The 10,774-nt window shown below is 35.3% G+C and overlaps 1 long non-coding RNA gene and 4 other non-coding genes across 6 annotated transcripts; 4 read left to right on the top strand and 1 right to left on the bottom strand.

Moving 5' to 3' along the window:
* The first annotated feature begins 3,874 nt into the window (after positions 1-3,874).
* On the top strand, positions 3,875-3,946 carry TRNAD-GUC (transfer RNA aspartic acid (anticodon GUC)). The gene has a single exon. It is a non-coding gene; the product is annotated as a tRNA-Asp (tRNA).
* A 245-nt stretch (positions 3,947-4,191) lies between these two features.
* Positions 4,192-4,263, top strand: TRNAD-GUC (transfer RNA aspartic acid (anticodon GUC)). Its single transcript has one exon. It is a non-coding gene; the product is annotated as a tRNA-Asp (tRNA).
* A 324-nt stretch (positions 4,264-4,587) lies between these two features.
* On the bottom strand, positions 4,588-4,659 carry TRNAD-GUC (transfer RNA aspartic acid (anticodon GUC)). The gene has a single exon. It is a non-coding gene; the product is annotated as a tRNA-Asp (tRNA).
* A 471-nt stretch (positions 4,660-5,130) lies between these two features.
* On the top strand, positions 5,131-5,202 carry TRNAD-GUC (transfer RNA aspartic acid (anticodon GUC)). The gene has a single exon. It is a non-coding gene; the product is annotated as a tRNA-Asp (tRNA).
* Positions 5,203-7,253: 2,051 nt separating this feature from the next.
* On the top strand, positions 7,254-10,731 carry LOC116651619 (uncharacterized). 2 transcript variants are annotated; one of them, XR_004304626.2, is made up of 3 exons: positions 7,254-7,459; positions 7,530-7,597; positions 10,593-10,731. It is a non-coding gene; the product is annotated as an uncharacterized lncRNA (long non-coding RNA). The 2 variants fall into 2 exon arrangements; XR_004304628.2 differs by lacking the exon at positions 10,593-10,731 and adding an exon at positions 7,666-8,006.
* Positions 10,732-10,774: the final 43 nt, after the last annotated feature.

Consider the following 10,774-nt stretch of genomic DNA (forward strand, 5'->3'; position numbering starts at 1 on the left):
AAAAAAACAAGAAAAAAAGACAGAATGTCAAGAATTTATTCACTCAGAAAACGTCAATAAGAGCGAAAGATACTACTAATGGAAAATCTGAACAGAAGTTTTTTGCGCAAGTTTTTGTTACTTTTTTATGCACTTGCAATGCTGACGTTCAATTCTAGCCAGGCTAAAGTTTAGAGCCTGTGGACAGATTTGTGTTCTTGCCAGGATAAAACTTATGCGAAATACAAACTACACGAAAGCAAGTTTACATAGAAACCCAAACCGAAAAACCAATTGGATTTGAAAATGACAATTTGACTTGTTTATGTGCTTTGAAATATTCAACAGCAAAAAAAAAAAAAAAAATGACTCAATTCAGCTAAATGGAGACTAGTTTAAAGGCAGCTGCTGCTGGTTAATGTCAAAAATATCCGCAGTAAATATTACTTCAATTATTTTACACTATCCAACAAGAACTCCCACTCCACAGCACACATAAAAGTATCTTAAAGTAAGTAAGTCTCGCTTGTTAAGCCGAAAACAATCCCAGCGCCATTTATCAGTAGGCATATAAATCGATAAATTTCGGCTGACTTTATGTATGGCTCTTTTTTATTGGTGATAAACCAAATGTATCGCAACTATTCCCGCAGGTATTGCGAGTGCATGCGTAATATTTCGCACACTCGCGCAAAGGAAACTTGACTGTAACAAGCGGCGTATAAGTAATTGGCAACAATTGACAGCCGGAGTTGACTTGTTGACGCGCCAAATGGCAGCAGCATCAAATAGCTGCAATCAATAAAAATATATATAAATATATTCAGACACATTCATACACATCTGTTTGTCAATGGTAATAATATCGATTTAATAGTTTAAGGAACTTAAATACTTGGCTTGATAAATTGATTATTTAAGTTTATCAGCAGGCAATTGACAATCTAGTCAGTAAACACTTGTCCATGTAACCATAAAGCCTTAGTTATTCTAAAAATTAAATTTTATTTCAGAGTAGAGATTTAACATACATATGTACTAATAGCAATAGGAGGACGGACATATCATACAACGAACTGCGTAGTTTAGGGACTGAGCGACATCGCAAGATCAAACCCTACCAAGGAAAATTTGGTGTTCTTATATGCTGGAAATTTTATTTTAAGCATCATCTTAAAATAATATTAAGATATCTCACAAGTTATTAAACAACTGTCGTTGCAGTGCAGCCCGCTCGCCACTTGAGAATATTTTTGGGTCAAGGCGATAAATGGTTATTATGGCACATGTTGCCAACAACAGCATATAATAAAAGCAACAACACCGACCAGGCCCATAATGTTAGCTAAAAATTGAGCAGAGCTGCGCTGGCAGCTGTGTCTGGATCTGGGCTCTGTGGCATGTGCTGCAAAGTTTGTCATGCGGGCTTATGCTCCAAAGGAGTAGACAACTTATAAATGATGCCGGCGGAACTGATACAAACGCGACCTCGTCCTGCAGCTAAAAAGCATACCAATTTGCATGCTAATGAATGGTGTGAAACTGTTTGAACTTGTCTTGTTGTTTTTCTCATGCGTGTGTGTGTGTTTTTGTGTAGGACATATGCTTGGACAAGGACGACGATGAATTTTCAACAATTTTCAGTCGAAAATATCAACCGATGCAAGCTAAAATTGCCTCACAAATTAGCTGCATTAATTGCATCTAGAACTTTGGGTGGCTTCCAGGAGCAAATAGCTGAGATATTTTGTTGCTGAGTGAGTGCAAACAATTATCCAGTCAAGAGTAGTCGGCGTAGAGATACCCTTTACCCAGTTCTAAGTAAAAACATGTTATCCTTAATCCCTGTAAATAATTGCTAAATATACAATATATAAATATTTTCCGTTAGACATCTGACATCTGGCATCCAGCTTTTTGAAGCACATCTATATGTATGACTGATCGTGCCTAGGAAAAACACACAGGATGCAGCAAGTTATCAAGATGATAACTACTCAATTCAACTTGCTGACCAGCTAGCCGTATCAGACTTGCTTAACTGATTACAGGGTATACAAGTGTACAAGTTAAATAAAAAATGTTGTAGCTTTAACTGACTGTCAACTGACCGCAACCACATCAAGTAGCCAACTAGTTAGTCCAGACGGTCTGAGGTCTTACTTTTTGCAGGCACTATAGTAAGCAAATTTAGCTAATTGCCTAGGAGAATACGACTCGGATGCTGAAGGGATAAATCCGTTTAGTTTTGTGATCAATGGATGTGCTCGCTTAGAATTAATTCGTTTAGATGCAACATAAATTGAGGAGCAGTCCCCCTTTAGGCAAGGACAACATTCGAATTCCATAGGCCAAGGACACTTTTGAAAGCCTTTCAGCCGTCACCTGCCCTGTCGTGGAGTGTAGTTGTTCATGCTTCAACTGTTCACTCATTCACTTTGGCCTCCGAGTTGCACTTCTCGATGCATTCATTTGAACACGCTGCACTCGTATTTGAATTTCACTCGGAATGCATTCAAGCATGCCACAAGGCAACTTTTAACCAAAGTCAAGGCAAACGAAATGAAACGCCTAACCAAAGTGGTCTAGCTGGCAGGCAGGCTGGCAGGCAGGCAGGCACAGCATGTAATTGAGCAATGGGCGCAGTTTTTGATGGGGCTTATTGTTTAAGTGGGTGGCCCAACGGGAGGAAAAGCCAATTGCCTGCGTTCTACTGGAATTGCTGTGGATAAACATTTCTCAGTTTGTTTTGGTCTTCAGTCAATTCGAAAGTTGGCTTCACTGCGAGCAATGCTAATCATACAATTTTAGCTGTGGAAAAAGTCGTATAAAATTAAGTTTTGTTTTATCAAACTCTATATAAATAGGAATTAAAATTTTTTTAAAAACGTTAATCATAAATGTGGATAGTTTAATTCACACAATTGAAACAGAATACTTATGTTCCAATAAATCCTAATCTTTCAATAACAATAGGTTCTTTAACTCGTACTTTAGTATTTTTTTGTTTTTAATAAAACATCCTAATACGATTTTGTATTATTCACAAGGTAAATGTAGATTGCTAGAGTTATTTGCAAAAAGAAATACGTGTTTTTTTTATATTTAAACTACATATAATATTTTATTCAAGAGGTTTCTCTTCTTTAGAATTCAAAAATTTTATTTATGACAGTGAGAAGCACATCGAATTTTTACTAATAGCGCCGGAAAACCGTATAAACTAAAAAGAAAACATTATGTAATAAAAATAAAAAAATAACTACGCCATTTCCTACACCTGAGCTCGAACTTTTGAGTCAACGACTCTGAGGCAACAGTATTATCAGAGCGCTACCATGTGAGATAGTTTTAATAGCAGCAAGGCACATTGTGTTCTACCACAAAATGAAATTTATAAGATGTGTCAAAGCTTTTTAACCTTACATAATCAATGACACGGGAGGATTTTTAATCTACATTGTTTCACGCTTTTGCTGCATTCAGTGCTGGAGTATAGAAAATATATTAATAATTAAGACGAAAAGTCACAAGCAAAGTACAATAACAATTAAGAAAACAACAAGAACTCGCTTATTAGATTCTTATGTTTCTCATATAAAAATGTATGTAAAATGTACAGTGCATATATTGAGACAGATTAACTAATGGACACAAATACATTATATTTAAGCCACCTTTTCGTATTTAACAGTGAAGCTTGTAATATTTCCAGCCTTTAAAGAACAGCGTGGTTGATTATTATAAGTATAATTTACAATCAGCTAAGTATGAATAATACATTAATATATATTATATTCGCATGCACCACATTTTAATGCAATTTTACATGCCTCATATAAGCAACAAGAATCCCGCAGTCTCATATTTCATTTTTGACCAGCTTCGTTCAACATCCTCGATAGTATAGTGGTTAGTATCCCCGCCTGTCACGCGGGAGACCGGGGTTCAATTCCCCGTCGGGGAGACACAAGGTGTATTTTTTTATTAAATTGATTTTTAAAATATAAGTGGTAGGTTGATGGGATATTCGGTGAATCTTGTTCTGTTTGTTTATATGGCCATAATGAAATAAATACCGCTGTCACTTAATAGTTAATAAGATGTGCATAATTTAACAACAACATTTAGAACATATAAAATATTTTGGCTACAATAAGCTACAATTTATACCCACTCGGTTATATTGTATTTGGCAATCCAAACCCAACATCCTCGATAGTATAGTGGTTAGTATCCCCGCCTGTCACGCGGGAGACCGGGGTTCAATTCCCCGTCGGGGAGATATTCGAGTATTAATTTTTTCAAGATTTTTTTGCACACTTTTTTGTTATTGCGTGTAAGGTTTTTTTTGTTTGTAGGAATGAATAACTAAATTCTTGGTTAGCTGAGTAGATCTAGCCAAGTTCGTCCATCTGCCTGCCTCTCCGTTCGTCTGTTGAAACATTATCAGAGAAGAATTTTCTAGAAGAAATTAGACGTTTGGAAAGATATTTCGTGCGAAGGTACGTGGTTCCCTTATATATTTATGAGTACGAACTAAGCCGTTATAACATATTCGACCGTTTTAAAAGGGAACAGAAAAAATATATAAAATTTAATAATCACCTCCCCGACGGGGAATTGAACCCCGGTCTCCCGCGTGACAGGCGGGGATACTAACCACTATACTATCGAGGATGTTGATTTAGCTTCACCAAATACCAAATATAGGGGTGAGTATAATATAAGCATCCAGTTACTTTAAGGGTGGAAATTAAATAACATATATACACATTTGGTGGTTGATTTTAAATAAAAAAAAGTACCTATGAATCAAATTAGTCATTTGATACGTTTCAAGACTAGATCTATAGCTTATTTCTTGTTAGTGGTTTTATTAAATGTTTAAAAGCAGACAAATTTGCCTTAAAATATTCTTAAAAGAACAAAACGCACATTAGTTGTCATATAAATGTCCCTAAAACTTATGAAAGATTCGAGAAATTAAATAAAAAGCTTAAAGTAAATCAACATTTCAGAGAGTTACTATATCTGACACCTTCAATAATCATTAAAAGTTGACTTTGTTTATTCTTTGGTATTTTAAAAAAACGAAAAAATTTGGTATGTTCACCCTGAAAAATAGCATTTGACAAACGCAGCACAACATCCTCGGTAGTATAGTGGTTAGTATCCCCGCCTGTCACGCGGGAGACCGGGGTTCAATTCCCCGCCGGGGAGGGCATAGTAAAATTATTTTGAGTTAAATTTTATATTTGTTATTTTATCTTTATATTATTATTTTAATACTTTGTTCATATTTAAACATGTTATATTTGGTAGTTATTAATAGTTAATTAATTAGTTACTTATTTTCTAGTAATCTAGAAATTTTAGCTAAGTAAAGTGGATTAAAAATATTTTCTGTAGCTGCCTACTACCGTTAAAATATTCCAAAATATAAGTCTTGCGCACTGTTAAAAAACATTATTTAATAAATGAATATTATATTATTTAATTAAATAAACAATTTATAAGAAATCAATATTGCAAAGCAAATGTTTACAAGGCTTTTCAATTAGAACAAGTACATTTACATGGCTGCAAACTCAATTCAACTATCGAAATGTACGTGTTGAAAGCGATCAAAAGTAAGATAGTAAATATTCAGCGATGCATAAGAATCAAGAAGTTTTAGTAACTTAGTTAGTGTGCATGCTAATTAGTTTACACAAGTCTATTTAAGCTAGTTGCGCCAACCGGCACGTGCTCAAATTTTACAAAAGTTGCTTCCTAAATGTGTCTATAGGCTGGCACTTTGTTGGAACTTCCGCTCTGTCAAATTTACCTGTCAGACTAAAAAGTAACTAGAGTTTGAAGATGAAGGTGGTTGACGAATGCAAGGCCTGACAAGAGAAGAGGAAATGCGGTAGATTTTGCAGTAGTACGTGTATGTCAGATTCTCCTTAAATATATTTTGCATGTGATGTTTAAAATTTGTAAATATATATATAATATATTCTCAGTTCATTCCGACAAGAGCAAAGTGTATAGTCTTAATAAATTAAGTTGATTTGCACTTGACATACAGGGGTTTCTCCATGTAAAGATTCGTTCGTCATAATCGAAAAAAGAAAATCTCACGATTTTCTTATTTTTAATATTCAAAACTTAGCAAAATATTTTGTTTCACGCATGTTTTAAGGAATGCAGTGTCTCTACATACAAATTGTCTAATTGCAATGTGGCCTCGTTCGCATTTTGTTAAAAGTTTGCTGCTGCTGGCAACCCTTTCAATGCGGTTTCATTAGTGGCCAACTAAATGGATCTCTTCTATTTTTTTTTTATTCAATCTTCGCTTTCAGCGGTTTTCTCTTCACTGCACTGGAAAAACTTTCACGGTGCCAATTTTCGCCGGGCAAACTTTTTTGTCGCGTTCTTTCCTTTGTTGCGTATAAATTGCTGTCAATTAGTTTAATTGTTTTTCTTAGTTTTTTTTTCCCATCTCCATTTTGCTATTTTTCTGCTCTATTTGCTTGATTTCTTTTGATGACCATTATTGATAAGTTGTGCAATTGTTTTGCAACTGTTGTTAATTGCAATCGAACACAAGAGTTCTTACGAAATAAATGCGACTAATAAATATGAGAACTTATAAGTTTTCAATAATTGAATCGAACACGAAACTGGTGCAAAATATTGAAAGCAAAATATATATTGAAGTATAAAATAGAAATGCTGCATTTAATTCTGCACAAGACAACGAAATGGGATTTCTTTCAAATTGGTCTAGTAAAATGAGACAGAGCTCGTGTTGCTTGAAAGCATTGTAGTAGCAATTATTTTTATTAAAATTGATGATGCGTTTTCTTGGAGCGGGCTAGTGGAAGTTACATATGTAATATATCCTTGTCAGCTCTGGCAAGAAACAAAAAAATAGAAAACAAATAATAATGATTCAACCACAAGCTTCAAGCTAGAGGTATCACAGTAAGATGATCAAAAGCCTTCCGAAGCACAAATATTTTAATTTAATTTAGCCACACTGCATACTGTAAGAAGTGCTCCAGTTAAAGAAGTTATACTAAATGTATCAACATTTGCTAAATAAATAAAATTAATTAAGTTCTCAACCAGCTGCTTTTACTCGCACCACGCAATACAACTCGTATCTAAATAGTACAAAAAAAAGCTTGAGCTTAAAATGTGTCTACGCTTTTGACGGGATATAAAACTTCAGCAACCAGACAGGACATATGCCCAGGAATTTACAGTCAAACAATTATAGCATAAATTTTAATTAAATCAAACAAATTCTGACAAATGTGTGGCCACAGTGCCAACAGCAAAAATGTTGAAGAAAAGATTTGAGCAATTCATTTGGTACTTTTCAAAATTTTTGTTTTCCTTAAAGATTTTACTGGACGTTCTGTCTTTAGGCATATTATTAACAGCTTTTTCCTTTGCTAGTCGCCCGAAGCTAATTAGAAAAGTTTTTGTAAGTAACTCTTAGCTCAACTTGGCGTAAGTTGATTGATGGAAAATATTAAAACAACTTTACAAAAAAGGACTTAATGTAGCGAGGACAGCTGCAGCATTTGGCATAGTTAGAAAATAAGCTCAAACTTGCAAAACTGTAAGTACTTGAATTGGGACTGTCGCAATGCCTCTTGCCACTGACTATATAGGTAAACTTAAGTACAGATATGCCTTGTGTAACTTTCGTGCATACAAAGTTCCCTATTAGTTGAGTATTACATGGAGAATGCGAGTAGATGCAAAATATCCCACTTAACTTTCTACTTTGCCTGCAATTCCCATTCTGCAACTGAGATATGCGCTTGCCTGTGTGGGTGTGTGTGTGTGTGTGTGAAACGCAAACAACATCGTCCTACCCTGCGGACATTTTCGTATTTGGACTCTGCCATACCCATATTAACATAATTCCCATACAAGGGCCTTGAGCTAGGTCGCAATAAAAGTAAATACAATGAAACTAAACACTGTCCACGCTGGGTCCACGATAACTGTATAACTGCGCGAAATTCCACAGCTTGTGTGTTCATAAAAGGGGCATAAACGTTTTTATGGCTCTTGGCCCCTTTATTTGAGTATATATAATAAAAAAAAAGGTTTATCTAAATTAGAGCGTTGGGAAATGTGCTGAAATTATTGTGCATTAGACAAGCTTCATATGTGAAAAAAAATGCATATTTATTTTTGTGGCACAAAAGTTCACAGTTTTGCAAGTGATTGTCAAAATTTAATAAACCATATAATCTTTAAGAGCTGCCCTTAAAGTAACCAAAAATAAAAAATGTCAAAAATAGTTTCTGTGAGTTCTTCGGTTTGTATTCTAAGCATTTAACTAGCGCCTGCCAGCTTTGAGCTATGCTTTGCTTTAGTTTTCCTCTAAATGTCACGCAGCTGCTGTCTAGCTTGCAACATCAATTAAGATATTCTCTCTTCATCGTGCTTTGACGCTGACACTTTGCCTCTTTACTGCACAGCCCCTTCAACATTTATGAAGAAAAACCCTGCTTGGTTGCATCTGCCATTGTGTCACGATGACAACAAGGCAGAAAGTGACATCAGTTTCTAATATCCATTGCAAAACTTTATTAAAAATTGAAAAAGGCGCCAGTAACCTTTCCAGTTTAGGCAATTTTAAGCCGTGTTTGCAAAGTTTGCTGAGCTTCAAGTTTTTGAAATATATGTCACAAGTTGCCTATTCGACGATAAATTGAATATAATTGCCAGCTCTCAGTTTAAATGCTGCAAAAGGTTTTTCTTTTAGTCTTAAAACAAAAACAAACCATGATTTCAATTAGAAACAATCACGTTTCTTTTAATTTAAGTGCATTCACCTATTTTTTTGCTAGTTCTGCAGCGAGCCCAGCAAAACGATCAATAAATTATGTCAAAGATCTTGATTGTGCTGCGTAAGATATGTAGCTGTAAAAGCAAGCGATTTGTCTTCGACTGTGCACACGTCCAACATGTCGTATGTGTAACAAGTGTAACAAGTGTTGCACATAAATTCGGTAGCTGGCTGCAACACATGGCAACCGCAATATAAATAAAACCGAGAAGTTTCAGTGTAAAGTTTTGTGCGCTTTTAGCAGAAACGAAATTGTTTTAGTTGTACGTCTAGTAAAACAGTTGACCAACAAATTTAAAGCAATTTGTTGCCCGCACATAAACATTTAACTTGGGACACAGATAGTGAATAATGCAATTATTTTAGGCACCAGACTGAGATACTTATCTCTATGCACAATTGTAGATAAAACATTTTAAAATCTATTTGTCGAAATTGTCTTAGAATTTTAAGCTACAATTTGAGGCTGTGTCTACAAAAAGTTGAATAAATAATGCATATTTATTGTGTCTACTACAAATAAGATATATAATTTATAAATCTTAGTTACTTTTATTAAACAGTTTTTAGTTTGGTAAGCCATGGTGTTTTATCAGATGATAACATAAGTTATTTGAAAATACCTTATTAGTCTTTATAAAATGAAGATAAGTGAAGATAAATGAAGATATAACCAAGCTTGTGAATATATTAAAGCATATGGCTCTTGGACTCTTTCAACAATCAAGTTAAAAATAAAAAGTTAAACTATTTTATGTTACAGCAACATGATTAAACTATCGAGAAATAAAGGCTGTCTTCGGCACGCCGAAGATCTAATACCCTGATATAGTGGTCCAGCTGGTTTTGACATATGTGCTGCGTGCAACAGAAAGAGGGACTTCTGCAAAGTTTCCTTAAGATAGCTTTAAAATTGATTGACTTTTTCGTATAGAAACAGACAGATGGACAGACGGACTGGGCTGTTGATGATGATCAAGAATATATATACTTTATGGGGTCGGAGATGTCTTGAACTCATGTATGAATATAATTCATTTTGGATCTTAATTTGGCGCTTTTGCACTCATAATGCCTTCACTTTGTGCGCCCTTTAGCTGTTAGAGCAGATCATGCTGCCACATTTATCCACGTGGCAGGCAGCTGTAAATCTGTAAAACCTATTACATGGAATGCATTAGGCTGCATAAATATCTGCTGACTGTAACATAATTCACGGCCTGGCAAAAGACATTACTGGCACACGCGCACACACTGGGAAGGACATAGACCCACACGCACACATTCACATGCACAGGCCGGAGTCCTTGGAATTATGGCTGATTTTGTGCTGCTGCTGTCTTTTTTCTTACTGCTTCGACACTTAGCGCTTTTGCTGCGATGTGCGCTTGGCTTTCCATTTTTGGCCCAAAAAATCACACACATAAGAAATTTCCTGCCTTCTTGGCACAGCTCAAAGGGGGGACGCAAACGATGTGAGGGATTGAAAATTCCGTTGCTTAAGCTGCTTTTTATTTTGCCGGTAGATTAAACAATTCATTTGAAACACTCACGTTCAACTAGTTTGTAGATTGTCAGAACTTAAAGTTTATTTTATGTTTTACTTGAGCTGATGAAAAGAGAGCTGTAGAGTATGTAGAAAACTTAAAAAGCAATATACACTTTAATTGTGCAACCAAATTTATTAATATAATTAAATACATTTTATTGTAATTGAAACTATAAAATAGATGAATGCATTTTATCCCAGGACAGCAACATCAACATCTAACAAGATGAGCGCCGCTCACTTTGGCCGTTTTAGAGGCGGTTGCTCGTTAAAACGTTACCGGAGGCCTCCGCGGGGAGGAAGTGAGTCGACTTGAGACGCCTGATCAATAAGGATCGCGCTGGGTTTACCTTGTAGAAGCAGTCAGCAGCTGTGCCCTATGA

The sequence above is a fragment of the Drosophila virilis genome, chromosome 4 (assembly GCF_030788295.1).
Source record: "Drosophila virilis strain 15010-1051.87 chromosome 4, Dvir_AGI_RSII-ME, whole genome shotgun sequence".
In the NCBI taxonomy this organism is placed as follows: Eukaryota; Metazoa; Arthropoda; class Insecta; order Diptera; family Drosophilidae; genus Drosophila; species Drosophila virilis.